The 25,964-nt window shown below is 50.1% G+C and overlaps 20 non-coding genes across 20 annotated transcripts; all 20 read right to left on the bottom strand.

The window, feature by feature from the left end:
* Positions 1–481: 481 nt before the first annotated feature.
* Positions 482–645, bottom strand: LOC147271195 (U1 spliceosomal RNA). Its single transcript, XR_015116550.1, has one exon. It is a non-coding gene; the product is annotated as a U1 spliceosomal RNA (small nuclear RNA).
* A 542-nt stretch (positions 646–1,187) lies between these two features.
* LOC147271194 (U2 spliceosomal RNA) lies at positions 1,188–1,378 on the bottom strand. The gene has a single exon (XR_015117216.1). It is a non-coding gene; the product is annotated as a U2 spliceosomal RNA (small nuclear RNA).
* Positions 1,379–1,964: 586 nt separating this feature from the next.
* On the bottom strand, positions 1,965–2,128 carry LOC147271193 (U1 spliceosomal RNA). Its single transcript, XR_015116547.1, has one exon. It is a non-coding gene; the product is annotated as a U1 spliceosomal RNA (small nuclear RNA).
* A 542-nt stretch (positions 2,129–2,670) lies between these two features.
* Positions 2,671–2,861, bottom strand: LOC147271192 (U2 spliceosomal RNA). The gene has a single exon (XR_015117136.1). It is a non-coding gene; the product is annotated as a U2 spliceosomal RNA (small nuclear RNA).
* Positions 2,862–3,447: 586 nt separating this feature from the next.
* Positions 3,448–3,611, bottom strand: LOC147271191 (U1 spliceosomal RNA). The gene has a single exon (XR_015116545.1). It is a non-coding gene; the product is annotated as a U1 spliceosomal RNA (small nuclear RNA).
* Positions 3,612–4,153: 542 nt separating this feature from the next.
* On the bottom strand, positions 4,154–4,343 carry LOC147271190 (U2 spliceosomal RNA). The gene has a single exon (XR_015116505.1). It is a non-coding gene; the product is annotated as a U2 spliceosomal RNA (small nuclear RNA).
* Positions 4,344–4,929: 586 nt separating this feature from the next.
* Positions 4,930–5,093, bottom strand: LOC147271189 (U1 spliceosomal RNA). Its single transcript, XR_015116544.1, has one exon. It is a non-coding gene; the product is annotated as a U1 spliceosomal RNA (small nuclear RNA).
* A 542-nt stretch (positions 5,094–5,635) lies between these two features.
* On the bottom strand, positions 5,636–5,826 carry LOC147271188 (U2 spliceosomal RNA). The gene has a single exon (XR_015117135.1). It is a non-coding gene; the product is annotated as a U2 spliceosomal RNA (small nuclear RNA).
* A 586-nt stretch (positions 5,827–6,412) lies between these two features.
* Positions 6,413–6,576, bottom strand: LOC147271187 (U1 spliceosomal RNA). Its single transcript, XR_015116543.1, has one exon. It is a non-coding gene; the product is annotated as a U1 spliceosomal RNA (small nuclear RNA).
* A 542-nt stretch (positions 6,577–7,118) lies between these two features.
* Positions 7,119–7,309, bottom strand: LOC147271186 (U2 spliceosomal RNA). Its single transcript, XR_015117134.1, has one exon. It is a non-coding gene; the product is annotated as a U2 spliceosomal RNA (small nuclear RNA).
* A 586-nt stretch (positions 7,310–7,895) lies between these two features.
* Positions 7,896–8,059, bottom strand: LOC147271185 (U1 spliceosomal RNA). Its single transcript, XR_015116540.1, has one exon. It is a non-coding gene; the product is annotated as a U1 spliceosomal RNA (small nuclear RNA).
* Positions 8,060–8,601: 542 nt separating this feature from the next.
* On the bottom strand, positions 8,602–8,792 carry LOC147271184 (U2 spliceosomal RNA). The gene has a single exon (XR_015117132.1). It is a non-coding gene; the product is annotated as a U2 spliceosomal RNA (small nuclear RNA).
* Positions 8,793–9,378: 586 nt separating this feature from the next.
* LOC147271183 (U1 spliceosomal RNA) lies at positions 9,379–9,542 on the bottom strand. Its single transcript, XR_015116539.1, has one exon. It is a non-coding gene; the product is annotated as a U1 spliceosomal RNA (small nuclear RNA).
* A 542-nt stretch (positions 9,543–10,084) lies between these two features.
* Positions 10,085–10,275, bottom strand: LOC147271182 (U2 spliceosomal RNA). The gene has a single exon (XR_015117126.1). It is a non-coding gene; the product is annotated as a U2 spliceosomal RNA (small nuclear RNA).
* A 586-nt stretch (positions 10,276–10,861) lies between these two features.
* On the bottom strand, positions 10,862–11,025 carry LOC147271181 (U1 spliceosomal RNA). The gene has a single exon (XR_015116538.1). It is a non-coding gene; the product is annotated as a U1 spliceosomal RNA (small nuclear RNA).
* A 542-nt stretch (positions 11,026–11,567) lies between these two features.
* LOC147271180 (U2 spliceosomal RNA) lies at positions 11,568–11,757 on the bottom strand. The gene has a single exon (XR_015116513.1). It is a non-coding gene; the product is annotated as a U2 spliceosomal RNA (small nuclear RNA).
* Positions 11,758–12,343: 586 nt separating this feature from the next.
* LOC147271179 (U1 spliceosomal RNA) lies at positions 12,344–12,507 on the bottom strand. The gene has a single exon (XR_015116534.1). It is a non-coding gene; the product is annotated as a U1 spliceosomal RNA (small nuclear RNA).
* A 542-nt stretch (positions 12,508–13,049) lies between these two features.
* LOC147271178 (U2 spliceosomal RNA) lies at positions 13,050–13,240 on the bottom strand. The gene has a single exon (XR_015117198.1). It is a non-coding gene; the product is annotated as a U2 spliceosomal RNA (small nuclear RNA).
* A 586-nt stretch (positions 13,241–13,826) lies between these two features.
* LOC147271177 (U1 spliceosomal RNA) lies at positions 13,827–13,990 on the bottom strand. Its single transcript, XR_015116531.1, has one exon. It is a non-coding gene; the product is annotated as a U1 spliceosomal RNA (small nuclear RNA).
* A 533-nt stretch (positions 13,991–14,523) lies between these two features.
* Positions 14,524–14,714, bottom strand: LOC147271176 (U2 spliceosomal RNA). The gene has a single exon (XR_015116464.1). It is a non-coding gene; the product is annotated as a U2 spliceosomal RNA (small nuclear RNA).
* Between the last annotated feature and the right edge of the window lie 11,250 nt (positions 14,715–25,964).

The raw sequence follows: 25,964 nt of genomic DNA, 5'->3' as shown, positions 1-25,964 counted from the left end.
TGCCATAAACACTACATCTGGCACACTGGTTGTCCCCACTGCTATCCAAAGCAAAGGCAATCGGTGCCTTCACCCTGCTATGCTAGTGGGGCGACTCAAAGTAAAACAAAGCGGTGTTCAAAGCCACAAGCCAGCGACTCATCCTGGAGTCGGGGTTTTCCAAGTTGATCTCCTCCCACGCATGAATTCTCTGGTATCATTCCACTTACTGCGAAGACGAGCCGTGGATGTATTGTCCTGAGCTCAGGGCTTGTCAGATACCATGACCCTCAACTAAATGTGGCAGAAACCCTGCCCTCTTCATTTAGGGCTGGAAGGTGTGAGAGATACTGGGAGCTCATCGAGGCTACGTCCTCCGCGGTCTCCTCAGGCTGGCCAGCACAAGAGGAGACCGCCAACTGGCCGGGACAGGCGGTCACCGTTGTTGTTGTTGCCGCCGTGGTCGGCCTTTCTTTCTTTCTTTCCTTTTTTCACACGATCACAGGGGAGAGCGCGGACGCAGTCCCCCACTGTCAGAAATTATGCAGTTGAGATTCCCACATTTGGGGAATTCACCAGGGTCAGCACAGCCCCAGTGCAATGGCTGAGCCTCACCCGGGGAGAACCACCTTGCTGATCATGGTATCTCCCCTGCCAGGTAAGTATGACTCGCTGAGCTTAGGAACAGACATGAGCTCCAGGGACACAGCCTTCTGACTGACAGGCAGGGAGGCCGACACAGCGCCTGATCTTTCCTACCTTGTGCCAATCTGCCGCGTGCGCAGCCCCCTTTGTTTCTCACAACGATGCCGGATGTCGGATATCCCAAGCCCGGGAAGCTCAGGCACATTGAAGGTTCAGGTCTTTCAGAGTGCATTCCAAAGCCTTTTGGGAAAGGCTCAGAGAGCAGTGCCGTCAGCGGACCTCCATCCTTATCTGGAGTGCAAACGGAGCCACAACTTGACGCCCAGCGGCAGCGCGGGCGGAAATCCAGCCCCGGCCTCATGTGCAGCACTCGAGAGTTGGCCTGAAGAGCACGGGATTTGCGCCTGACAAAAGGGGAGGGGCCCGCACTGTTCCTGGAAGGCCATTGCGGCCGCAGGCTGAGGAAAAGCTGCAGTACAGGAGGAGAACCCTGGTCCGGCTTTGGGTGGAGCAGGTGAGCGAGTGCCTGGCGGAGGCTTGTTTTATTTCCGACGAGAAATGCGGGGCATTGCACCACTCCTGGAAACACTGCAATACCAGGTTGATGCGTGGAAAGGACGGAGCAAGCTCCCGTTCCATCTCCCTGTTCCAAAAAGCAATTTAATATATGGTTCCCGCATAGGGAACGTACCAGATATTAAACTGATAAGAACAGATACTACACTTGATCTTAGCCAAAAGGCCGAGAAGCGATGCCTGTCAGCCACCCGACGTGAGAGCCAGCACCCCCGGTACAGCCAATCCCGGCCGCGGCTGTGGGCAGGAACTGCAACATTTTGGGTGGCGACACAAAATGCAGTGCCATAAACACTACATCTGGCACACTGGTTGTCCCCACTGCTATCCAAAGCAAAGGCAATCGGTGCCTTCACCCTGCTATGCTAGTGGGGCGACTCAAAGTAAAACAAAGCGGTGTTCAAAGCCACAAGCCAGCGACTCATCCTGGAGTCGGGGTTTTCCAAGTTGATCTCCTCCCACGCATGAATTCTCTGGTATCATTCCACTTACTGCGAAGACGAGCCGTGGATGTATTGTCCTGAGCTCAGGGCTTGTCAGATACCATGACCCTCAACTAAATGTGGCAGAAACCCTGCCCTCTTCATTTAGGGCTGGAAGGTGTGAGAGATACTGGGAGCTCATCGAGGCTACGTCCTCCGCGGTCTCCTCAGGCTGGCCAGCACAAGAGGAGACCGCCAACTGGCCGGGACAGGCGGTCACCGTTGTTGTTGTTGCCGCCGTGGTCGGCCTTTCTTTCTTTCTTTCCTTTTTTCACACGATCACAGGGGAGAGCGCGGACGCAGTCCCCCACTGTCAGAAATTATGCAGTTGAGATTCCCACATTTGGGGAATTCACCAGGGTCAGCACAGCCCCAGTGCAATGGCTGAGCCTCACCCGGGGAGAACCACCTTGCTGATCATGGTATCTCCCCTGCCAGGTAAGTATGACTCGCTGAGCTTAGGAACAGACATGAGCTCCAGGGACACAGCCTTCTGACTGACAGGCAGGGAGGCCGACACAGCGCCTGATCTTTCCTACCTTGTGCCAATCTGCCGCGTGCGCAGCCCCCTTTGTTTCTCACAACGATGCCGGATGTCGGATATCCCAAGCCCGGGAAGCTCAGGCACATTGAAGGTTCAGGTCTTTCAGAGTGCATTCCAAAGCCTTTTGGGAAAGGCTCCGAGAGCAGTGCCGTCAGCGGACCTCCATCCTTATCTGGAGTGCAAACGGAGCCACAACTTGACGCCCAGCGGCAGCGCGGGCGGAAATCCAGCCCCGGCCTCATGTGCAGCACTCGAGAGTTGGCCTGAAGAGCACGGGATTTGCGCCTGACAAAAGGGGAGGAGCCCGCACTGTTCCTGGAAGGCCATTGCGGCCGCAGGCTGAGGAAAAGCTGCAGTGCAGGAGGAGAACCCTGGTCCGGCTTTGGGTGGAGCAGGTGAGCGAGTGCCTGGCGGAGGCTTGTTTTATTTCCGACGAGAAATGCGGGGCATTGCACCACTCCTGGAAACACTGCAATACCAGGTTGATGCGTGGAAAGGACGGAGCAAGCTCCCGTTCCATCTCCCTGTTCCAAAAAGCAATTTAATATATGGTTCCCGGATAGGGAACGTACCAGATATTAAACTGATAAGAACAGATACTACACTTGATCTTAGCCAAAAGGCCGAGAAGCGATGCCTGTCAGCCACCCGACGTGAGAGCCAGCACCCCCGGTACAGCCAATCCCGGCCGCGGCTGTGGGCAGGAACTGCAACATTTTGGGTGGCGACACAAAATGCAGTGCCATAAACACTACATCTGGCACACTGGTTGTCCCCACTGCTATCCAAAGCAAAGGCAATCGGTGCCTTCACCCTGCTATGCTAGTGGGGCGACTCAAAGTAAAACAAAGCGGTGTTCAAAGCCACAAGCCAGCGACTCATCCTGGAGTCGGGGTTTTCCAAGTTGATCTCCTCCCACGCATGAATTCTCTGGTATCATTCCACTTACTGCGAAGACGAGCCGTGGATGTATTGTCCTGAGCTCAGGGCTTGTCAGATACCATGACCCTCAACTAAATGTGGCAGAAACCCTGCCCTCTTCATTTAGGGCTGGAAGGTGTGAGAGATACTGGGAGCTCATCGAGGCTACGTCCTCCGCGGTCTCCTCAGGCTGGCCAGCACAAGAGGAGACCGCCAACTGGCCGGGACAGGCGGTCACCGTTGTTGTTGTTGCCGCCGTGGTCGGCCTTTCTTTCTTTCTTTCCTTTTTTCACACGATCACAGGGGAGAGCGCGGACGCAGTCCCCCACTGTCAGAAATTATGCAGTTGAGATTCCCACATTTGGGGAATTCACCAGGGTCAGCACAGCCCCAGTGCAATGGCTGAGCCTCACCCGGGGAGAACCACCTTGCTGATCATGGTATCTCCCCTGCCAGGTAAGTATGACTCGCTGAGCTTAGGAACAGACATGAGCTCCAGGGACACAGCCTTCTGACTGACAGGCAGGGAGGCCGACACAGCGCCTGATCTTTCCTACCTTGTGCCAATCTGCCGCGTGCGCAGCCCCCTTTGTTTCTCACAACGATGCCGGATGTCGGATATCCCAAGCCCGGGAAGCTCAGGCACATTGAAGGTTCAGGTCTTTCAGAGTGCATTCCAAAGACTTTTGGGAAAGGCTCCGAGAGCAGTGCCGTCAGTGGACCTCCATCCTTATCTGGAGTGCAAACGGAGCCACAACTTGACGCCCAGCGGCAGCGCGGGCGGAAATCCAGCCCCGGCCTCATGTGCAGCACTCGAGAGTTGGCCTGAAGAGCACGGGATTTGCTCCTGACAAAAGGGGAGGGACCCGCACTGTTCCTGGAAGGCCATTGCGGCCGCAGGCTGAGGAAAAGCTGCAGTGCAGGAGGAGAACCCTGGTCCGGCTTTGGGTGGAGCAGGTGAGCGAGTGCCTGGCGGAGGCTTGTTTTATTTCCGACGAGAAATGCGGGGCATTGCACCACTCCTGGAAACACTGCAATACCAGGTTGATGCGTGGAAAGGACGGAGCAAGCTCCCGTTCCATCTCCCTGTTCCATGGGCAATTTAATATATGGTTCGCGGATAGGGAACGTACCAGATATTAAACTGATAAGAACAGATACTACACTTGATCTTAGCCAAAAGGCCGAGAAGCGATGCCTGTCAACCACCCGACGTGAGAGCCAGCACCCCCGGTACAGCCAATCCCGGCCGCGGCTGTGGGCAGGAACTGCAACATTTTGGGTGGCGACACAAAATGCAGTGCCATAAACACTACATCTGGCACACTGGTTGTCCCCACTGCTATCCAAAGCAAAGGCAATCGGTGCCTTCACCCTGCTATGCTAGTGGGGCGACTCAAAGTAAAACAAAGCGGTGTTCAAAGCCACAAGCCAGCGACTCATCCTGGAGTCGGGGTTTTCCAAGTTGATCTCCTCCCACGCATGAATTCTCTGGTATCATTCCACTTACTGCGAAGACGAGCCGTGGATGTATTGTCCTGAGCTCAGGGCTTGTCAGATACCATGACCCTCAACTAAATGTGGCAGAAACCCTGCCCTCTTCATTTAGGGCTGGAAGGTGTGAGAGATACTGGGAGCTCATCGAGGCTACGTCCTCCGCGGTCTCCTCAGGCTGGCCAGCACAAGAGGAGACCGCCAACTGGCCGGGACAGGCGGTCACCGTTGTTGTTGTTGCCGCCGTGGTCGGCCTTTCTTTCTTTCTTTCCTTTTTTCACACGATCACAGGGGAGAGCGCGGACGCAGTCCCCCACTGTCAGAAATTATGCAGTTGAGATTCCCACATTTGGGGAATTCACCAGGGTCAGCACAGCCCCAGTGCAATGGCTGAGCCTCACCCGGGGAGAACCACCTTGCTGATCATGGTATCTCCCCTGCCAGGTAAGTATGACTCGCTGAGCTTAGGAACAGACATGAGCTCCAGGGACACAGCCTTCTGACTGACAGGCAGGGAGGCCGACACAGCGCCTGATCTTTCCTACCTTGTGCCAATCTGCCGCGTGCGCAGCCCCCTTTGTTTCTCACAACGATGCCGGATGTCGGATATCCCAAGCCCGGGAAGCTCAGGCACATTGAAGGTTCAGGTCTTTCAGAGTGCATTCCAAAGCCTTTTGGGAAAGGCTCAGAGAGCAGTGCCGTCAGCGGACCTCCATCCTTATCTGGAGTGCAAACGGAGCCACAACTTGACGCCCAGCGGCAGCGCGGGCGGAAATCCAGCCCCGGCCTCATGTGCAGCACTCGAGAGTTGGCCTGAAGAGCACGGGATTTGCGCCTGACAAAAGGGGAGGGGCCCGCACTGTTCCTGGAAGGCCATTGCGGCCGCAGGCTGAGGAAAAGCTGCAGTGCAGGAGGAGAACCCTGGTCCGGCTTTGGGTGGAGCAGGTGAGCGAGTGCCTGACGGAGGCTTGTTTTATTTCCGACGAGAAATGCGGGGCATTGCACCACTCCTGGAAACACTGCAATACCAGGTTGATGCGTGGAAAGGACGGAGCAAGCTCCCGTTCCATCTCCCTGTTCCAAAAAGCAATTTAATATATGGTTCCCGGATAGGGAACGTACCAGATATTAAACTGATAAGAACAGATACTACACTTGATCTTAGCCAAAAGGCCGAGAAGCGATGCCTGTCAGCCACCCGACGTGAGAGCCAGCACCCCCGGTACAGCCAATCCCGGCCGCGGCTGTGGGCAGGAACTGCAACATTTTGGGTGGCGACACAAAATGCAGTGCCATAAACACTACATCTGGCACACTGGTTGTCCCCACTGCTATCCAAAGCAAAGGCAATCGGTGCCTTCACCCTGCTATGCTAGTGGGGCGACTCAAAGTAAAACAAAGCGGTGTTCAAAGCCACAAGCCAGCGACTCATCCTGGAGTCGGGGTTTTCCAAGTTGATCTCCTCCCACGCATGAATTCTCTGGTATCATTCCACTTACTGCGAAGACGAGCCGTGGATGTATTGTCCTGAGCTCAGGGCTTGTCAGATACCATGACCCTCAACTAAATGTGGCAGAAACCCTGCCCTCTTCATTTAGGGCTGGAAGGTGTGAGAGATACTGGGAGCTCATCGAGGCTACGTCCTCCGCGGTCTCCTCAGGCTGGCCAGCACAAGAGGAGACCGCCAACTGGCCGGGACAGGCGGTCACCGTTGTTGTTGTTGCCGCCGTGGTCGGCCTTTCTTTCTTTCTTTCCTTTTTTCACACGATCACAGGGGAGAGCGCGGACGCAGTCCCCCACTGTCAGAAATTATGCAGTTGAGATTCCCACATTTGGGGAATTCACCAGGGTCAGCACAGCCCCAGTGCAATGGCTGAGCCTCACCCGGGGAGAACCACCTTGCTGATCATGGTATCTCCCCTGCCAGGTAAGTATGACTCGCTGAGCTTAGGAACAGACATGAGCTCCAGGGACACAGCCTTCTGACTGACAGGCAGGGAGGCCGACACAGCGCCTGATCTTTCCTACCTTGTGCCAATCTGCCGCGTGCGCAGCCCCCTTTGTTTCTCACAACGATGCCGGATGTCGGATATCCCAAGCCCGGGAAGCTCAGGCACATTGAAGGTTCAGGTCTTTCAGAGTGCATTCCAAAGCCTTTTGGGAAAGGCTCCGAGAGCAGTGCCGTCAGCGGACCTCCATCCTTATCTGGAGTGCAAACGGAGCCACAACTTGACGCCCAGCGGCAGCGCGGGCGGAAATCCAGCCCCGGCCTCATGTGCAGCACTCGAGAGTTGGCCTGAAGAGCACGGGATTTGCGCCTGACAAAAGGGGAGGGGCCCGCACTGTTCCTGGAAGGCCATTGCGGCCGCAGGCTGAGGAAAAGCTGCAGTGCAGGAGGAGAACCCTGGTCCGGCTTTGGGTGGAGCAGGTGAGCGAGTGCCTGGCGGAGGCTTGTTTTATTTCCGACGAGAAATGCGGGGCATTGCACCACTCCTGGAAACACTGCAATACCAGGTTGATGCGTGGAAAGGACGGAGCAAGCTCCCGTTCCATCTCCCTGTTCCAAAAAGCAATTTAATATATGGTTCCCGGATAGGGAACGTACCAGATATTAAACTGATAAGAACAGATACTACACTTGATCTTAGCCAAAAGGCCGAGAAGCGATGCCTGTCAGCCACCCGACGTGAGAGCCAGCACCCCCGGTACAGCCAATCCCGGCCGCGGCTGTGGGCAGGAACTGCAACATTTTGGGTGGCGACACAAAATGCAGTGCCATAAACACTACATCTGGCACACTGGTTGTCCCCACTGCTATCCAAAGCAAAGGCAATCGGTGCCTTCACCCTGCTATGCTAGTGGGGCGACTCAAAGTAAAACAAAGCGGTGTTCAAAGCCACAAGCCAGCGACTCATCCTGGAGTCGGGGTTTTCCAAGTTGATCTCCTCCCACGCATGAATTCTCTGGTATCATTCCACTTACTGCGAAGACGAGCCGTGGATGTATTGTCCTGAGCTCAGGGCTTGTCAGATACCATGACCCTCAACTAAATGTGGCAGAAACCCTGCCCTCTTCATTTAGGGCTGGAAGGTGTGAGAGATACTGGGAGCTCATCGAGGCTACGTCCTCCGCGGTCTCCTCAGGCTGGCCAGCACAAGAGGAGACCGCCAACTGGCCGGGACAGGCGGTCACCGTTGTTGTTGTTGCCGCCGTGGTCGGCCTTTCTTTCTTTCTTTCCTTTTTTCACACGATCACAGGGGAGAGCGCGGACGCAGTCCCCCACTGTCAGAAATTATGCAGTTGAGATTCCCACATTTGGGGAATTCACCAGGGTCAGCACAGCCCCAGTGCAATGGCTGAGCCTCACCCGGGGAGAACCACCTTGCTGATCATGGTATCTCCCCTGCCAGGTAAGTATGACTCGCTGAGCTTAGGAACAGACATGAGCTCCAGGGACACAGCCTTCTGACTGACAGGCAGGGAGGCCGACACAGCGCCTGATCTTTCCTACCTTGTGCCAATCTGCCGCGTGCGCAGCCCCCTTTGTTTCTCACAACGATGCCGGATGTCGGATATCCCAAGCCCGGGAAGCTCAGGCACATTGAAGGTTCAGGTCTTTCAGAGTGCATTCCAAAGCCTTTTGGGAAAGGCTCCGAGAGCAGTGCCGTCAGCGGACCTCCATCCTTATCTGGAGTGCAAACGGAGCCACAACTTGACGCCCAGCGGCAGCGCGGGCGGAAATCCAGCCCCGGCCTCATGTGCAGCACTCGAGAGTTGGCCTGAAGAGCACGGGATTTGCGCCTGACAAAAGGGGAGGGGCCCGCACTGTTCCTGGAAGGCCATTGCGGCCGCAGGCTGAGGAAAAGCTGCAGTGCAGGAGGAGAACCCTGGTCCGGCTTTGGGTGGAGCAGGTGAGCGAGTGCCTGGCGGAGGCTTGTTTTATTTCCGACGAGAAATGCGGGGCATTGCACCACTCCTGGAAACACTGCAATACCAGGTTGATGCGTGGAAAGGACGGAGCAAGCTCCCGTTCCATCTCCCTGTTCCAAAAAGCAATTTAATATATGGTTCCCGGATAGGGAACGTACCAGATATTAAACTGATAAGAACAGATACTACACTTGATCTTAGCCAAAAGGCCGAGAAGCGATGCCTGTCAGCCACCCGACGTGAGAGCCAGCACCCCCGGTACAGCCAATCCCGGCCGCGGCTGTGGGCAGGAACTGCAACATTTTGGGTGGCGACACAAAATGCAGTGCCATAAACACTACATCTGGCACACTGGTTGTCCCCACTGCTATCCAAAGCAAAGGCAATCGGTGCCTTCACCCTGCTATGCTAGTGGGGCGACTCAAAGTAAAACAAAGCGGTGTTCAAAGCCACAAGCCAGCGACTCATCCTGGAGTCGGGGTTTTCCAAGTTGATCTCCTCCCACGCATGAATTCTCTGGTATCATTCCACTTACTGCGAAGACGAGCCGTGGATGTATTGTCCTGAGCTCAGGGCTTGTCAGATACCATGACCCTCAACTAAATGTGGCAGAAACCCTGCCCTCTTCATTTAGGGCTGGAAGGTGTGAGAGATACTGGGAGCTCATCGAGGCTACGTCCTCCGCGGTCTCCTCAGGCTGGCCAGCACAAGAGGAGACCGCCAACTGGCCGGGACAGGCGGTCACCGTTGTTGTTGTTGCCGCCGTGGTCGGCCTTTCTTTCTTTCTTTCCTTTTTTCACACGATCACAGGGGAGAGCGCGGACGCAGTCCCCCACTGTCAGAAATTATGCAGTTGAGATTCCCACATTTGGGGAATTCACCAGGGTCAGCACAGCCCCAGTGCAATGGCTGAGCCTCACCCGGGGAGAACCACCTTGCTGATCATGGTATCTCCCCTGCCAGGTAAGTATGACTCGCTGAGCTTAGGAACAGACATGAGCTCCAGGGACACAGCCTTCTGACTGACAGGCAGGGAGGCCGACACAGCGCCTGATCTTTCCTACCTTGTGCCAATCTGCCGCGTGCGCAGCCCCCTTTGTTTCTCACAACGATGCCGGATGTCGGATATCCCAAGCCCGGGAAGCTCAGGCACATTGAAGGTTCAGGTCTTTCAGAGTGCATTCCAAAGCCTTTTGGGAAAGGCTCCGAGAGCAGTGCCGTCAGCGGACCTCCATCCTTATCTGGAGTGCAAACGGAGCCACAACTTGACGCCCAGCGGCAGCGCGGGCGGAAATCCAGCCCCGGCCTCATGTGCAGCACTCGAGAGTTGGCCTGAAGAGCACGGGATTTGCGCCTGACAAAAGGGGAGGGGCCCGCACTGTTCCTGGAAGGCCATTGCGGCCGCAGGCTGAGGAAAAGCTGCAGTGCAGGAGGAGAACCCTGGTCCGGCTTTGGGTGGAGCAGGTGAGCGAGTGCCTGGCGGAGGCTTGTTTTATTTCCGACGAGAAATGCGGGGCATTGCACCACTCCTGGAAACACTGCAATACCAGGTTGATGCGTGGAAAGGACGGAGCAAGCTCCCGTTCCATCTCCCTGTTCCAAAAAGCAATTTAATATATGGTTCCCGGATAGGGAACGTACCAGATATTAAACTGATAAGAACAGATACTACACTTGATCTTAGCCAAAAGGCCGAGAAGCGATGCCTGTCAGCCACCCGACGTGAGAGCCAGCACCCCCGGTACAGCCAATCCCGGCCGCGGCTGTGGGCAGGAACTGCAACATTTTGGGTGGCGACACAAAATGCAGTGCCATAAACACTACATCTGGCACACTGGTTGTCCCCACTGCTATCCAAAGCAAAGGCAATCGGTGCCTTCACCCTGCTATGCTAGTGGGGCGACTCAAAGTAAAACAAAGCGGTGTTCAAAGCCACAAGCCAGCGACTCATCCTGGAGTCGGGGTTTTCCAAGTTGATCTCCTCCCACGCATGAATTCTCTGGTATCATTCCACTTACTGCGAAGACGAGCCGTGGATGTATTGTCCTGAGCTCAGGGCTTGTCAGATACCATGACCCTCAACTAAATGTGGCAGAAACCCTGCCCTCTTCATTTAGGGCTGGAAGGTGTGAGAGATACTGGGAGCTCATCGAGGCTACGTCCTCCGCGGTCTCCTCAGGCTGGCCAGCACAAGAGGAGACCGCCAACTGGCCGGGACAGGCGGTCACCGTTGTTGTTGTTGCCGCCGTGGTCGGCCTTTCTTTCTTTCTTTCCTTTTTTCACACGATCACAGGGGAGAGCGCGGACGCAGTCCCCCACTGTCAGAAATTATGCAGTTGAGATTCCCACATTTGGGGAATTCACCAGGGTCAGCACAGCCCCAGTGCAATGGCTGAGCCTCACCCGGGGAGAACCACCTTGCTGATCATGGTATCTCCCCTGCCAGGTAAGTATGACTCGCTGAGCTTAGGAACAGACATGAGCTCCAGGGACACAGCCTTCTGACTGACAGGCAGGGAGGCCGACACAGCGCCTGATCTTTCCTACCTTGTGCCAATCTGCCGCGTGCGCAGCCCCCTTTGTTTCTCACAACGATGCCGGATGTCGGATATCCCAAGCCCGGGAAGCTCAGGCACATTGAAGGTTCAGGTCTTTCAGAGTGCATTCCAAAGACTTTTGGGAAAGGCTCCGAGAGCAGTGCCGTCAGTGGACCTCCATCCTTATCTGGAGTGCAAACGGAGCCACAACTTGACGCCCAGCGGCAGCGCGGGCGGAAATCCAGCCCCGGCCTCATGTGCAGCACTCGAGAGTTGGCCTGAAGAGCACGGGATTTGCTCCTGACAAAAGGGGAGGGACCCGCACTGTTCCTGGAAGGCCATTGCGGCCGCAGGCTGAGGAAAAGCTGCAGTGCAGGAGGAGAACCCTGGTCCGGCTTTGGGTGGAGCAGGTGAGCGAGTGCCTGGCGGAGGCTTGTTTTATTTCCGACGAGAAATGCGGGGCATTGCACCACTCCTGGAAACACTGCAATACCAGGTTGATGCGTGGAAAGGACGGAGCAAGCTCCCGTTCCATCTCCCTGTTCCATGGGCAATTTAATATATGGTTCGCGGATAGGAAACGTACCAGATATTAAACTGATAAGAACAGATACTACACTTGATCTTAGCCAAAAGGCCGAGAAGCGATGCCTGTCAACCACCCGACGTGAGAGCCAGCACCCCCGGTACAGCCAATCCCGGCCGCGGCTGTGGGCAGGAACTGCAACATTTTGGGTGGCGACACAAAATGCAGTGCCATAAACACTACATCTGGCACACTGGTTGTCCCCACTGCTATCCAAAGCAAAGGCAATCGGTGCCTTCACCCTGCTATGCTAGTGGGGCGACTCAAAGTAAAACAAAGCGGTGTTCAAAGCCACAAGCCAGCGACTCATCCTGGAGTCGGGGTTTTCCAAGTTGATCTCCTCCCACGCATGAATTCTCTGGTATCATTCCACTTACTGCGAAGACGAGCCGTGGATGTATTGTCCTGAGCTCAGGGCTTGTCAGATACCATGACCCTCAACTAAATGTGGCAGAAACCCTGCCCTCTTCATTTAGGGCTGGAAGGTGTGAGAGATACTGGGAGCTCATCGAGGCTACGTCCTCCGCGGTCTCCTCAGGCTGGCCAGCACAAGAGGAGACCGCCAACTGGCCGGGACAGGCGGTCACCGTTGTTGTTGTTGCCGCCGTGGTCGGCCTTTCTTTCTTTCTTTCCTTTTTTCACACGATCACAGGGGAGAGCGCGGACGCAGTCCCCCACTGTCAGAAATTATGCAGTTGAGATTCCCACATTTGGGGAATTCACCAGGGTCAGCACAGCCCCAGTGCAATGGCTGAGCCTCACCCGGGGAGAACCACCTTGCTGATCATGGTATCTCCCCTGCCAGGTAAGTATGACTCGCTGAGCTTAGGAACAGACATGAGCTCCAGGGACACAGCCTTCTGACTGACAGGCAGGGAGGCCGACACAGCGCCTGATCTTTCCTACCTTGTGCCAATCTGCCGCGTGCGCAGCCCCCTTTGTTTCTCACAACGATGCCGGATGTCGGATATCCCAAGCCCGGGAAGCTCAGGCACATTGAAGGTTCAGGTCTTTCAGAGTGCATTCCAAAGCCTTTTGGGAAAGGCTCAGAGAGCAGTGCCGTCAGCGGACCTCCATCCTTATCTGGAGTGCAAACGGAGCCACAACTTGACGCCCAGCGGCAGCGCGGGCGGAAATCCAGCCCCGGCCTCATGTGCAGCACTCGAGAGTTGGCCTGAAGAGCACGGGATTTGCGCCTGACAAAAGGGGAGGGGCCCGCACTGTTCCTGGAAGGCCATTGCGGCCGCAGGCTGAGGAAAAGCTGCAGTGCAGGAGGAGAACCCTGGTCCGGCTTTGGGTGGAGCAGGTGAGCGAGTGCCTGGCGGAGGCTTGTTTTATTTCCGACGAGAAATGCGGGGCATTGCACCACTCCTGGAAACACTGCAATACCAGGTTGATGCGTGGAAAGGACGGAGCAAGCTCCCGTTCCATCTCCCTGTTCCAAAAAGCAATTTAATATATGGTTCCCGGATAGGGAACGTACCAGATATTAAACTGATAAGAACAGATACTACACTTGATCTTAGCCAAAAGGCCGAGAAGCAATGCCTGTCAGCCACCCGACGTGAGAGCCAGCACCCCCGGTACAGCCAATCCCGGCCGCGGCTGTGGGCAGGAACTGCAACATTTTGGGTGGCGACACAAAATGCAGTGCCATAAACACTACATCTGGCACACTGGTTGTCCCCACTGCTATCCAAAGCAAAGGCAATCGGTGCCTTCACCCTGCTATGCTAGTGGGGCGACTCAAAGTAAAACAAAGCGGTGTTCAAAGCCACAAGCCAGCGACTCATCCTGGAGTCGGGGTTTTCCAAGTTGATCTCCTCCCACGCATGAATTCTCTGGTATCATTCCACTTACTGCGAAGACGAGCCGTGGATGTATTGTCCTGAGCTCAGGGCTTGTCAGATACCATGACCCTCAACTAAATGTGGCAGAAACCCTGCCCTCTTCATTTAGGGCTGGAAGGTGTGAGAGATACTGGGAGCTCATCGAGGCTACGTCCTCCGCGGTCTCCTCAGGCTGGCCAGCACAAGAGGAGACCGCCAACTGGCCGGGACAGGCGGTCACCGTTGTTGTTGTTGCCGCCGTGGTCGGCCTTTCTTTCTTTCTTTCCTTTTTTCACACGATCACAGGGGAGAGCGCGGACGCAGTCCCCCACTGTCAGAAATTATGCAGTTGAGATTCCCACATTTGGGGAATTCACCAGGGTCAGCACAGCCCCAGTGCAATGGCTGAGCCTCACCCGGGGAGAACCACCTTGCTGATCATGGTATCTCCCCTGCCAGGTAAGTATGACTCGCTGAGCTTAGGAACAGACATGAGCTCCAGGGACACAGCCTTCTGACTGACAGGCAGGGAGGCCGACACAGCGCCTGATCTTTCCTACCTTGTGCCAATCTGCCGCGTGCGCAGCCCCCTTTGTTTCTCACAACGATGCCGGATGTCGGATATCCCAAGCCCGGGAAGCTCAGGCACATTGAAGGTTCAGGTCTTTCAGAGTGCATTCCAAAGCCTTTTGGGAAAGGCTCCGAGAGCAGTGCCGTCAGCGGACCTCCATCCTTATCTGGAGTGCAAACGGAGCCACAACTTGACGCCCAGCGGCAGAAATCCAGCCCCGGCCTCATGTGCAGCACTCGAGAGTTGGCCTGAAGAGCACGGGATTTGCTCCTGACAAAAGGGGAGGGGCCCGCACTGTTCCAGGAAGGCCATTGCGGCCGCAGGCTGAGGAAAAGCTGCAGTGCAGGAGGAGAACCCTGGTCCGGCTTTGGGTGGAGCAGGTGAGCGAGTGCCTGGTGGAGGCTTGTTTTATTTCCGACGAGAAATGCGGGGCATTGCACCACTCCTGGAAACACTGCAATACCAGGTTGATGCGTGGAAAGGACGGAGCAAGCTCCCGTTCCATCTCGCTGTTCCAAAAAGCAATTTAATATATGGTTCCCGGATAGGGACCGTACCAGATATTAAACTGATAAGAACAGATACTACACTTGATCTTAGCCAAAAGGCCGAGAAGCGATGCCTGTCAGCCACCCGACGTGAGAGCCAGCACCCCCGGTACAGCCAATCCCGGCCGCGGCTGTGGGCAGGAACTGCAACATTTTGGGTGGCGACACAAAATGCAGTGCCATAAACACTACATCTGGCACACTGGTTGTCCCCACTGCTATCCAAAGCAAAGGCAATCGGTGCCTTCACCCTGCTATGCTAGTGGGGCGACTCAAAGTAAAACAAAGCGGTGTTCAAAGCCACAAGCCAGCGACTCATCCTGGAGTCGGGGTTTTCCAAGTTGATCTCGTCCCACGCATGAATTCTCTGGTATCATTCCACTTACTGCGAAGACGAGCCGTGGATGTATTGTCCTGAGCCCAGGGCTTGTCAGATACCATGACCCTCAACTAAATGTGGCAGAAACCCTGCCCTCTTCATTTAGGGCTGGAAGGTGTGAGAGATACTGGGAGCTCATCGAGGCTACGTCCTCCGCGGTCTCCTCAGGCTGGCCAGCACAAGAGGAGACCACCAACTGGCTGGGACAGGCGGTCACCGTTGTTGCCGCCGTCGTCGGCCTTTCTTTCTTTCTTTCCTTTTTTCACACGATCACAGGGGAGAGCGCGGACGCAGTCCCCCACTGTCAGAAATTATGCAGTTGAGACTCCCACATTTGGGGAATTCACCAGGGTATCCAAAGCCTGGGAAGCTCGGCCGATGCCGTTTTCAAGGCTCACCTTGTCGCTCGGTGAACCAGCGTGGCCTCGAGCCGCATTAGAATTGCTAATGAACTCAAAATGATGCTAAAAGTAATGTTGTGAAAGTTTCGAATAACCTCAAAGTAATGCTGACAGTCATGTAGTAAGAGTTTGTATGAACTTCAAAATAATGCGACAATGATGTCGGAAGAATTGCTAATAATCTCAAAATAATGCAACAGTGATGTCGGAAGAATTGCTAATGAACTCAAAATGATGCTGACGGTAATTTTGGAAAAGTTGAAACTAACCTCAAATTGATAATACAGTGATGTCGTAAGAATTGCTAATAAACTCAAAATGATGCTAACAGTAATGTAGTGATAGTTGCTAATAAACTCAGTGATGCTTACAGTAATGTAGTAAGTGTTTCGAACAACCTCAAAGTGATGCTGACAGTCATGTAGTAAGAGTTGCTACTAACCTCAAAATAATGCAACAGTAATGTAGTAAGAATTGCTAATGAACTCAAAATGATGCTGACAGTAATGTAGTAAGAGCTGCTAATAACGTCAAAATAATGCAACAGTAAAGTAGAAAGAGTTGCTACGAACCTCAAAATAATGCGATAGTGATGTCGGAAGAATTGCTAATGATCTCAAAATGATGCGACAGTGATGTAGTAAGAATTGCTAATGAACTCAAAATGATGCTGACGGTAATTTTGGAAAAGTTGAAACTAACCTCAAATTGATAATACAGTGATGTCGTAAGAATTGCTAATAAACTCAAAATGATGCTAACAGTAATGTAGTGATAGTTGCTAATAAACTCAGTGATGCTTACAGTAATGTAGTAAGTGTTTCGAACAACCTCAAAGTGATGCTGACAGTCATGTAGTAAGAGTTGCTACTAACCTCAAAATAATGCAACAGTAATGTAGTAAGAATTGCTAATGAACTCAAAATGATGCTGACAGTAATGTAGTAAGAGCTGCTAATAACTTCAAAATAATGCAACAGTAAAGTAGAAAGAGTTGCTACGAACCTCAAAATAATGCGATAGTGATGTCGGAAGAATTGCTAATGATCTCAAAATGATGCGACAGTGATGTAGTAAGAATTGCTAATGAACTCAAAATGATGCTAACAGTAATGGAGTGAAAGTTTTGAATAACCTAAAAGTGATGCTGACAGTAATGTAGTAAAAGTTGCTACGAACCTCAAAATATTGCGACAGTGATGTCGGAAGAATTGCTAATGAACTCAAAATGATGCTAACAGTAATGTAGTGATAGTTGCTAATTAACTCATTGATGCTTAAAGTAATGTAGTAAGTGTTTCGAACAACCTCAAAGTGATGCTGACAGTCAGTTAGAAAGAGTTGCTTAAAATAATGCAACAGTAATGTAGTAAGAGTTGCTAACAACTTCAAAATAATGCGACAGTGATGTCAGAAGAATTGGTAATAACCTCAAAATGATGCTGAAAGTGATGTCATCAGAATTGCTCATGAACTCAAGATGATGCTAACAGTAATGTAGTGATAGTTGCTAATAAACTCACTGGTGCTTAAAGTAATGTAGTCAGTGTTTTTAACAACCTCAAAGTGATGCTGACAGTCATGTAGTAAGAGTTGCTACGAAACTCAAAATAATGCTACTGTGATGTCGTAAGAATTGCTAATAAACTCAAAATGATACTAACAGTAATGCAGTGAAAGTTTCGAATAACCTCAAAGTGATGCTGACAGTCATGTGGTTAGAGCTGCGAGTAACCTAAAAATGATGATGACAGTGATGTCGTAAGAATTGCTATTGAACTCAAAACGATGCTAACAGTCACGTGGTGATAGATGCTAATAAACTCAGTGATGCTGACAGTAATGTAGTAATAGTTGCTAATAACGTCAAAATGATGCGACAGTGATGTCGTAAGAATTGCTAATGAACTCAAAATGATGTGACAGTGATGTCGTAAGAATTGCTAATGAACTCAAAATGATGCGACAGTGATGTCAGAAGAATTGCAAATGAACTCAAAATGATGCTGACGGTGATGTAGTAAGAGTTGCTAAAAAACTCAAAATAATGCGAAAGTGATGTCGTAAGAATTGCTAATAAACTCAAAATAATACTGACATTATTGTAGTAATAGTTGCTACGAACCTCAAAATGATGCTACAGTGAGGTCGTAAAGATTGCTAATAAACTCAAAATGATGCTACAGTGATGTAGGAAGAATTGTTAATGAATTAAAGAATGATGCTGATGGTAATGTTGTGAGAGTTGCGAAAAACCTCAATATGATGATTACAATAATGTCGTAAGAATTCCTAATGAACTCAAAATGATGCTACAGTGATGTTCTAAGGATTGCTAACAAACTCAAAGTGATGCTGACAGTAATGTAGTGAAAGTTTCGAATAACCTCAAAGTGATGCTGACAGTCTTGTAGTAATATTTGCTACGAACCTCAAAAAGATGCTACAGTGATGTAATTAAAGTTACTAATGATCTCAAAATGATGCTGAGAGTGATGTCGTAAGATTTGCGAATAACCTCAAAAAATGCTACAGTGATGCAGGAAGAGTTGCTAACGACCTCAAAAACAATGCTACAGGGATGTAGGAAGAGTTGCTAATAACCTCAAAATAATGCGACAGAGATGTCGTAAGAATTGCTAATGAAATCAAAATAATGCTAACAGTAATGCAGTGAAAGATTCGAATAACCTCAATGATAATAATGAACTCAAAATGATACTGACAGTGATGTAATGAGAGTATCTACTAATTTCAAAAAGATGCGAAAGTGATGTCATGAGAGTTGCTTCTAACCTAATAAATGATGCGAAAGTGATGTGGTGAGAGTTGCTACTATCCTCAAAATGATGCTACAGTGATGTAGTGAGAGTTTCGATGAACCTCAAAATGATGCTCCAGTGATGTACTGAGAGTTGCTTAAAACCTTAAAATGATGCTGACAGTCATGTAGTGAGAGTTGCTACTATCCTCCAAATGATGCTACAGTGATGTAGTGAGAGTTGCTTAAAATCTCAAAATAATGCGACAGTGATGTGGTGAGATTTGCTTCTGTCACGACCCGGCTCAGAAATCGTGACATCGAAGGAGGGAGACGCAGACTAAACGTGACACACAACTAATAATTTATTATTAGTAACGCAAAATCAACACAAGGCAAACCATAACGTACAGTGGAGTGTGGTTATCAGTAGTGTCAGTGGTGAGTGCGAGTGTGTGCATGAGTGTACAGGGGGTGTATGTGTGCGGTGTGATGGATGCAGAGAACTAAACAAGACATAACTCAAGAAACACAACCATTGCTCCGACGTGGGCCAGGAGGAGTGAGCGAGAGACAACCGGCCAGGTTGATCGCCTGCTTTATAGCTGGGAGACGCCGGGCCCAGGTGCTCCCAATTAGTCAGCAGCTCCGCCCCATGAAGCTCGAACCTGAGAAGGGAAGGAAGTCAAAAATAATGCAACGCCCCCATGCCCGTGATCATGGGGACGTGACACTACGAACCTCAATATGATGCTCCAGTAATGTAGTGAGAGTTGCTACTAATCTAAGAAATGATGCTCCAGTGATGTAAAAAGAATTGCTACAAACCTAAGAAATGATGCAACAGTGATTTAGTGAGAGTTGCTACGAAGCTCAAAATGATGCTACAGTGATGTCGTAAGAGTTGCTAAAAATCTCAAAATGATGCTTCAGTGATGTTGTGAGAGTTGCTAAAAACCTCAAAATGATGCTCCAGTGATGTAGTGAGAGTTGCTTCAAACCTTAAAATGATGCTGACAGTCATGAAGTGAGAGTTGCTACTTTCCTCAAAATGATGCTACAGTGATGTAGTAAGAGTTGCTAAAAATCTCAAAATGATTCTTCAGTGATGTGGTGAGAGTTGCTAAAAACCTCAAAATGATGCTACAGTAATGTAGTGAGAGTTGCTTAAAACCTCAAAATGATGCTACAGTAATGTAGTGAGAATTGCTAAAAACCTCAAAATGATGCTGTCAGTAATGTAGTGAGAGTTGCTACGAACCTCAAAATGATGCTACAGTGATGTAGTGAGAGTTGCGAAAAACCTCAAAATGATGCTACAGTAATGTAGTGAGAGTTGCGAAAAACCTCAAAATGATGCTACAGTGATGTAGTGAGAGTTGCTACGAACCTCAAAATGATGCTGACAGTAATGTAGTGAGAGTTTCTGCTAAACTCAAAATAAGGCTACAGTGATGTAGTGAGAGTTTCAACTATTCTCAAAATGATTCTTCAGTGATGTAGTGAGAGTTGCTACTAACCTCAAAATGATGTTACACTGATGTGGTGAGAGTTCTACGAACCTCAAAATGATGCTCAAGTGATGTAATGACAGTTGCTACTAATTTAAAAATGATGCTAAAGTGATGTAATGAGAGTTGCTCCGAACCTAAGAAATGATGCGACAGTGATGTAGTGAGAGTTACTAGGATGCTCAAAATGATGCTGACAGTAATGTAGTGAGAGTTGCTTAAAACCTAAAAATTGATGCTAAAGTCATGGAGTGAGAGTTGCTACTATCCTCAAAATGATGCTAAAGTAACATGGTGAGAGTTGCTACTAATCTCAAAATGATGCGAAAGTGATGTCGTGAGAGTTGCTACAAACCTCAAAATGATGGTGACAGTCATGTAGATAGAGTTGCTAAAAACCTCAAAAGGATACTGACAGTAATGTAGTATCCTTGCTAAAAACCTGAAAATGATGCTGACAGTGATGTGAGCTTCATCAAGACCCAGGCCACTATTTGTGGTCATGCATCATTGTGGCTGACCAATGGTCCAACTTCATCAACTTTCATCAACTCATCAACTTTCATGTGAAAGTTGCTATGTACCTAAGAAATGATGCTCCAGTGATGTGGTGAGAGTTGTTACCGACCTCAAAATGATGCTAGAGTGATGTCGTGAGAGTTGCTACTAACCTAAAAATGATGCTTACAGTGATGTCGTTAGAGTTGCTACTATCCTCCAAAATGATGCTTCAGTGATGTAGTGAGAGTTGCTACTATCCTCAAAATGATGCTGAAAGTGATGAAGTGAGAGTTGCTACAAACCTCAAAATGATGGTGACAGTGATGTGGTGAGAGTTGCGAAAAACCTCAAAAGGATGCTGACAGTGATGTGGTGAGAGTTGCGAAAAACCTCAAAATGATGCTACAGTAATGTAGTGAGAGTTGCTAAAAACCTCAAAAGGATGCTGACAGTGATGTGGTGAGAGTTGCGAAAAACCTCAAAATGATGCTACAGTGATGTAGTGAGAGTTGCTACGAACCTCAAAATCATGCTCCAGTGATGCAGTAAGAGTTGCTTGAAACCTTAAAATGATGCTGACAGTCATTTAGTGAGAGTTGCTACTATCCTCCAAATGATGCTACAGTGATGTAGTGAGAGTTGCTACAAACCTCCAAATGATGCTACAGTGATGTAGTGAGAGTTGCTTAAAATCTATGAATGATGCTACAGTGATGTAGTGAGAGTTGCTAAAAATCTCAAAATGATGCTGTAAGTAATGAAGTGAGACTTGCTAAAACCCTAAAAATGATACTGACAGGAGTGTAGTGACAGTTTCTGCTTAACTCAAAATAAAGCTACAGTAATGTAGTGAGAGTTGCTACAAACCTCAAAATGATGCCAAAGTGATGGAATGAGACTTGCTACTAACCTAAGAAATGATGCCACAGTGATGTGGTGAGAGTTGCAACTAATCTCAAAATGATGCCAAAGTGATGTCATGAGAGCTGCTACGAACCTCAAAATGATGCTAAAGTCATTTAGTGAGAGTTGCTAAGAACCTAAAAATGATACTGACAGTAATGTAGTGTGAGTTTCTGTTAACTCAAAATAATGCTACAGTGATGTAGTGAGAGTTGCTACCAACCTCAAAATGATGCTGATAGTGATGTAGTGAGAGTTGCTACTAATCTCAAAATGATGCTGACACTCATGAAGTGGGAGTTTCAAAAATCCTCAAAATGATGCTGACAGTGATGTAATGAGAGTTGCTACTAACCTAAGAAATGATGCTCCAGTGATGTGGTGAGAGTTGCTAAAAACCTCAAAATGATGATTACAGTAATGTATTGAGAGTTGCAACTCACCTAAAAATGATGCTACAGTGATGTAGTGAGAGTTGCTAAAAACCTAAGAAATGATGCTGCAGTGATGTGGTGAGAGTTGCTAAAAACCGCAAGATGATGCAACAGTAATGTCGTGAGAGTTGCTACGATGCTCAAATGATGCTACAGTGATGTAATAAGAATTGCCACTAACCAAACAAATGATGCTACAGTGATGTAGTGAGAGTTGCGAAAAACCTCAAAATGATGCCACAATAATGTAGTGAGAGTTGCGACTAACCTCAAAATGATGCTGATAGTGATGTCATGAGAGTTGCTACTAACCTAAGAAAGGATGCTCCAGTGATGTGGTGAGAGTTCTACGAACCTCAAAATGATGCTGACAGTAATGTAGTGAGAATTGCTCCGAACCTTTAAATGATTCGACAGTGGTGTAGTAAGAGTTACTACTATCCTCAAAATGATGCTTCAGTGATGTAGTAAGAGTTGCTACTACCCTAAGAAATGATGCTCCAGTGATGTGGTGAGAGTTGCTAAAAACCTCAAATTGATGCTGACAGTAATGTAGTGAGAGTTTCTGCTAAACTCAAAATAAGGCTACAGTGATGTAGTGAGAGTTTCAACTATTCTCAAAATGATTCTTCAGTGATGTAGTGAGAGTTGCTACTAACCTCAAAATGATGTTACACTGATGTGGTGAGAGTTGCTACGAACCTCAAAATGATGCTCAAGTGATGTAATGACAGTTGCTACTAATTTAAAAATGATGCTAAAGTGATGTAATGAGAGTTGCTCCGAACCTAAGAAATGATGCGACAGTGATGTAGTGAGAGTTACTAGGATGCTCAAAATGATGCTGACAGTAATGTAGTGAGAGTTGCTTAAAACCTAAAAATTGATGCTAAAGTCATGGAGTGAGAGTTGCTACTATCCTCAAAATGATGCTAAAGTAACATGGTGAGAGTTGTTACCGACCTCAAAATGATGCTAGAGTGATGTCGTGAGAGTTGCTACAAACCTCAAAATGATGGTGACAGTCATGTAGATAGAGTTGCTAAAAACCTCAAAAGGATACTGACAGTAATGTAGTATCCTTGCTAAAAACCTGAAAATGATGCTGACAGTGATGTGAGCTTCATCAAGACCCAGGCCACTATTTGTGGTCATGCATCATTGTGGCTGACCAATGGTCCAACTTCATCAGTCAGTCAGTCAGAGACATTAGCATTTGTCGGCCTGGCCTGCTGCCCAAGACTAACACTGCTTTAGTTGATTTACCTGTGCAGCCATGTCACGCTCCTCTCGGCCACCTCCACGGTCAGACGCCAGGTTAAACCAGCCAATGGCGGAAGAATCACTCTCAGAATCTGAAGCGCTCGTAGCTGCAGGGTTTTTCCACACAGCTTCTGTTGAGAGACAAAGTCCATCACTTGACTAACTCTCACCAACAGAAATGTGCAGTTTTCCACTCAGGACAGCTGCTGCATGCTGCTGTTTGTAAAAAGAAGGTCCAGTGGATCCGTTCAGTTCTACATTATTCAGCAGAGAGATGTCACCATTGAATAATGACCATATTTCCTAAAATTATAGCTCAACCACAGAGGGACCAGGCTACTAGAATGACCTCTGTTTACTAGAAGTGCTTCTCCTATGGTGGTGAACTCCTCAGCTGTCAGTGGAGTCAAATCTGTCTGAGAGAGGCCAGAGGTTCCCACACTGGTTCCCTCTCATCATGCAGCCCTGACAGCTGTGTGTGCTGTTCCAGCGTGTTGGCACCTCACTGATGAGTTTCAGGGTTGGCCCTCCCATCTGTTGCTGCACCTGAGCCAGCTTCTCCTTGGCTGTAGTGCTGATCTGAAGGATGTGACAGTGTTCCTGGCTTTGTGTCTGATGATGGAAGTGGGGATCTGATCACAGGATTTTCTGACTCCTAGATTCAGACGATGTGCAGTGCAGACTGAGTGGTGAATTTGGAGCTGTCTAGTGGATGCTGTCATGTTTGGTGCTGCGTCGCTCACAAGACACTTGACTTTGTTGGTGATGGCCCAGTCCTCCATCATGCCTCTTTGGACTGGGGCCACACTGTCAGCAAGGTGACTTTGTGGAAAGTCTTGCACTCCCAACACATTCATTCTCACGAATGCAGTGACAGGTCAGAGCCAAGGGAGCCTCCATGTCCACAGATGTCCACATGGCAGCTGGACTTCCTTTTTCACTCCTTCCCGTTCCTCCTGGTACTTTTTGGCCACCGTTTGTTTGATGGTCTGAAAATGACACCCAGAGTAAATCAATACATTGAAATTAGAGATGAAATAAACTGGAGATATCAACGACTGCTTTAGATCATTTCCACACAAACCTTTCTGGTTGGCAAACATATGAGGCTCAAGGACCTGAACCAGTTCCCTGAACCCTTCCCTCTCAACAGTGCTGAGGGGCTGGCAGTCCTTCAGGATGAAATTCAGCAGAGCCTCATCCAGCATCTGCTTCCTGGAAGCTGGATGGTTAAAGATGAAGGAGAGAAGAAATGAATAGGAATTAATGATCAATGAAGCAACTGTGAGTCAGCTGGAGAGTGGCTGTATACCTGAGTTCATCCTGGTGGATCTGGGACTTCATTCTCATGCCTGGCCCCATCATGCCTCAGCACTGAAGAGGTGCTTTTGTTGAGATGAGACGCTTCTGTCCAACAAATGCCACATTCAACCTGCAGAAAAGAACAAGAGTGCTCAGCTAAAAGTTCCTTTCTTCATGGTGACTGGTGTTTCTTAGTCTTAGACCACCAGGTTTCCAATGAGGTGTATCGGATACGTTGTTGTGTGCCGCTGAAATCCGTCCAATTCCGGCGTTGTTTCCTCATGAAATATGTTTGCCTTAAAGCTCATTAAAGTGTTGAACCACAATATCGTTCACCATAACTTAGTCAACTTCAAGATAACCTACTTCTACATTCCAGTCCCGGCTGCTCCTGTTCTGCTGCAGTCCAGAAAACAACAACCCGATACAATTGGCGCTCCTTCCCACAGCTCCGGCCCGGATCCGCATGGTTCCGCTGACTGACTGTGAGACGCGCTCCCTCCAGAGAGGCACAGCCCGATGGGGGTCCTTATCTGGCACGGGGGCGTAAAACAGGTGCGACTGGAAAGCCTGGTTTATTCTGCGTCGAGGGAACGCGTTGCTCTGCAATTCACCGCCAAGCCGCTAGGGGGTGTGGCTTTGTCTTTGTATTGTTTACGGGGCTCTTGTCGGATTCCTTGGTTTTCTTCCGGTCACAGACAACAATTGTTGGCCATTTGTCAGTCTTTGTAGTGCCGCGAATAATCCTTTCTTCGGCTTGGTCCATTTTTTCTTGAAGCTTTCACCACAGAAACTTTGAAAATGGCGGTGTTGTTGTGCTGCGACTGAACCGGAAAAGACGTTCTGAGCGGACCAATTACAGTCCTCGACGTTGACGTCACCACGCGTTTACGCGACACGGAGGCAGGATTTTGTTGGGGTTTGCGTCGACGCGACGCAGAAGCATAAATCAGGCTTTCGTGGTGTAGAATCTCACGCCAAGCCGGAGAACCAGGTCTTGAATCAGTCACGTGGTCACTGCCGGTCGGCGAGGCTTTGGACGTCACTACATACGTCATCGATAACCGTTTTTCAAACCGAAATCCTGGATCACTCCACTCATCACTACCGCTGCTACCAGGTTAGCGAGTCTGGAGTGGCACAGAGAACAGAGCTTGGACTCTGCTCGTTTTGAAGAAGAAGAAGAAGAAAAGAAGCGGAAGGCCTCGGTCTTTGTCTCCTGAAGGCTGAGTGGCGCCGGTAGAACCTCAACATGTGCGCCGCGCAGCTGCTGCGGGTGTCGGTCCAGGAGCGGATCCTCGCCGCCGCTGAAGACTTCCTGCTGCAGCTGGGAGAAGGAGACTCAGCGGCTGGAGTCCCGGTGCTGAGAGCGCTGCTCACCGAGCGGCTGGCGGCGGCCGCGGAGCAGATCGTGGCTCTGCTGGAGGAAACCGTGGCGGAGTACGAGCGGGAGAACCGCCGGCAGAGGTTGCTGCTCGATGCCGTGGTGAAGCCCCGAGTCAGGCTGGACAGAGCAGGTGAGTCCCCCCACACTGACCAGGAGAACCGAGAGACCGCAGTCCTGCCAGCAAGTGTCTCCGGTCAGGTTGTGTCCGTAATCCGGGTCATTGTGTTCAGACCATCTGAGCAGGAGTGGAACAACGTAGAAGTGTTTCGTAGTTGACGGCTATTCGGTGTTGGTGGAGCCTTAAAACCTCACCTGGCTCGGGACACGCTGGGCGCCATCTTGGCTGCCTCCTGACCAACAAGTAGATGGCGCTGTTTGGTTTCCAGGCTGCGTCCTTCCCGCCGTAGTTCTACTGCTTTTTGTATTTGTTTGGAAGAAAAAAACAAAACTAAGAAACACGGAGAAACATCTCATAGGTTA

This window comes from Aulostomus chinensis, chromosome 1 (genome assembly GCF_037954235.1).
Source record: "Aulostomus chinensis isolate RoL2024-O1b breed Wild chromosome 1, RoL_Achi_v1.0, whole genome shotgun sequence".
NCBI lineage: Eukaryota > Metazoa > Chordata > Actinopteri > Syngnathiformes > Aulostomidae > Aulostomus > Aulostomus chinensis.
The sequence above is the reverse complement of the archived record's forward strand: the minus strand, read 5'-3'. Positions and strand labels throughout refer to the sequence as shown.